A 3,099-nucleotide genomic window follows, 5' to 3' on the forward strand; every position below is an offset into this window, starting at 1 on the left:
TAATGACCAGTGGTTGTTAACTCTAGTTATTTTTTTCTGGTGGTAATGTTCATGTGTTTCCCTTCTTTGGGTTGTGCTGGTGGAGGGTTGTCAGATGTCTGTGTTATTTTGGGTTTGTTGGCTTCCTTGGATTGTGGTTTTCCTTCTAGTACTTTCTGTAAGGCTGAGTTTGTGGCTACATATTGTTTAAATCTGTTTTTGTCCTGAAATATCTTGTTTTCTTCATCGATGGTGAAATAAAACTTTGCTGGGTATAGTAGTCTGGGCTTGCATCCATGGTCTCTTAGTTTCTGCAGAACACCTATCCAAGACCTTCTGGCTTTCATGGTTTCCATAGAGAAGTAAGGTTAATTCTGATAGGTTTGCTTTTATATGTTACTTAAACTTTTTCCTTTGCAGCTCTTAACATTCTTTTGTGTTTTGATTATTATATGGTGTGGGGATTTTTATTTTGCTCAAGTCTATTTGATGTTCTGTAAGCTTCTTGTACCTTCATAGGAATATCCTTCTTTAGGTTGGGAAAATTTTCTTCTATAATTTTGTTGAATATATTTTCTTGACCTTTGAGCTGTAATTTTTCTCTTTCTTCTAACCCTATTATTCTTAGGATTTTTCTTTTCATGGTGTCCCAGATTTCCTGGATGTTTTGTGTTAAGGATTAGCTGGATTTGCTGTTTTCTTTGACCAATGAGTTTATTTCCTCTATAGTATCTTAAATGCCTGAGGTTCTTTCTTCTACCTCTTGTATTCCTATGGTTATACTTGTGTCTGTAGTTCCTGTTCATTTACCCAGATTTTCCATATCCAGCCATTCCTCGGATTGTGTTTTCTTTATGACCTCCATTTCAGTCTTCAAGTCTTAAACTGTTTCCTTTACCTATTTAACGGCTTTTTCTTGGTTTTCTTGGGTATCTTTGAGGGATTTATTGATTTCTTCTAACTTCTTGTTTGTCTTCTCTTCCATTTCTTTAAGAGAGTTTTTCATATCCTGTTTAAGGGTCTCTATCATTTTCAAAATGTTACCTTTAAAGTCGATTTCTTCTACTTCTTCTGGATTAGGGTGTTCAAGTCTTCCTGTTGTGTGTTAGCTGGATTCTGGTGTTATGTTGCTTTTCAGGTTGTTGGAGGAATTCTTGCATTGGCACCTACCCATGTCTTCCTTCAAATATGGCCAGGAGAGTCTTGGCGTCTTGGTCCAATCTTTGCTGTGGCTGACTGTTTACTTGGTGGTTTTTCTTGATCTGCCCTCTCTTAGGTCCCCTCAGCACTGGAGCTGGCTCTCAGATCCCCACCACCCTGAAGCAGGCTGTGCTGGTGGATCTAAGGACCCTGCAGATGAAAAGGAGTGCTTGCGGGCAAGATGGAATAGGGTAAATAAAGAAAGTCAGTAGCTGGGGGAGACTCCCTGATGAATGGCCAGAAATGTTTAATGAATTAGAGGGAGCCTGTACTCCATTCCTGTGACCCTACAGCCTGGCGGCCACACACTCACCACTCCGGATGGATGTCCTCAGCACAGGAGCAGAACCTCTTGCTGGGATGAGGACCTTGCTGACAAAACGGTGTGCTTGAGGGGGCAGTGTAATGTGGAACAAAGAACCCCTGCAGCAGGAGCACTCACCACTGGCTCCTAGACCCTTAGCACTGAAGCCAGCTGAGTTGGGGGATCCCAGGACACCAGAGATCGAAAGGAGTGCTTGAGGGCAAGATGGGATGGGGTAAATAGAGAAAGCCAGTAGCTAGGGAGACGCCCCACAGAATGGCCAGAAACATTTAGGGAATTGGAGGGGGTCTGTACTCAGTTCCCGGGACTATCTGGCCAGACTGCCAAACACTCATCACTCTGGATGCATCTCCTCAGTCTACAAAATTCTCTATATGAGGCCACAGTTATCATGATTCCAAAATCACATAAAGACACAGCAAAGAAAGAGAATTACAGACCAGTTTCATTTATGAACATTGATGTAAAAATACTCAATAAAATACTTTCAAAACAAATCCAAAAACACATCAAAAAGATCATTTATAGCAGATGCAGAGATCCATAGACAAGCACTGGGCCATGCTCCAGGAATACAGCTGAAGAGGAGAAGTGACTATATGAGCAAGGGGGTAGCATAAGGTCATGATGGGAAGGCCCACAGAGACAGCTGGCCTGAGTTTATAGAAGTTCATGGACTTTAGACCAACTGCTAGAGAGCCTGTATAGGAGAAATGTAGGCCCATGCATGTGGGTGACAGCTGTGTAGGTTGATCTGATTATGAGGCCCCTAGCAGTGGAATCCGAACCTACCACTAGTGCATGAACTGGCATTTTGAACCTATTACCTATGGTGAGATACATTTCTCAGCCTTGATGCAAAGGGGAGGAGCACAATACTGCCTTAACTTGATCTGCCATGCCTTGTTGACTTCCATATAATGGCCTACACTTTTGGAATGGAGATTGAGGAGGAGTGAATTGGGGTCAGGTAGAAGGGAGGTGTGGGGGAGAGAATGGGAGGAGAGAAAAGAGGGGAACACTGCGAAGAATTCTACCAGAATTTCAAAGAAGAGCTAACAGCAAGAGTCTTCAAATTGTTCCAAACAACAGAATCACAAGGAACATTACCACATTCCTTTTATGAGGCTACAGTTACCCTGATAACCAAACCATGCAAAGACAGAACAAAGAAATAGAATTACAGTCCAGTCTCCCTCATGAACATCTATGCAAAAATACTCAATAAAATATTAATGAATGTAATCCAAGAACACACACACACACACACAAAGATCACCTGGCTTTATCCCAGAGTTGCAGTTATGGTTTAACAAAGAAAATCTGTCAATGTAATCCACCCTGTAACTAAACTAAAAGAAAAAAATTACACAATCATCTCATTAGATGCTGAAAAGGCCTTTGACAAAATCCAACAGACTTTCATGATAAAGACATTGTTGACAGGGTGATTACAAGAAACAGACCAAAACTTAACAAAGACAGTTTACAGCAAACCAGCAGCACAACATCAAATTAAATGAAGATAATGTCAAAGCAATTTCACTGAAATCCAGTACAAAATAAATCTATGAAAATTATACATAATTCTTTTG

The sequence above is a fragment of the Microtus oregoni genome, unplaced genomic scaffold (assembly GCF_018167655.1).
Source record: "Microtus oregoni isolate MIOR12 unplaced genomic scaffold, Mior012 000062F_ref0000492, whole genome shotgun sequence".
Lineage (NCBI taxonomy): Eukaryota > Metazoa > Chordata > Mammalia > Rodentia > Cricetidae > Microtus > Microtus oregoni.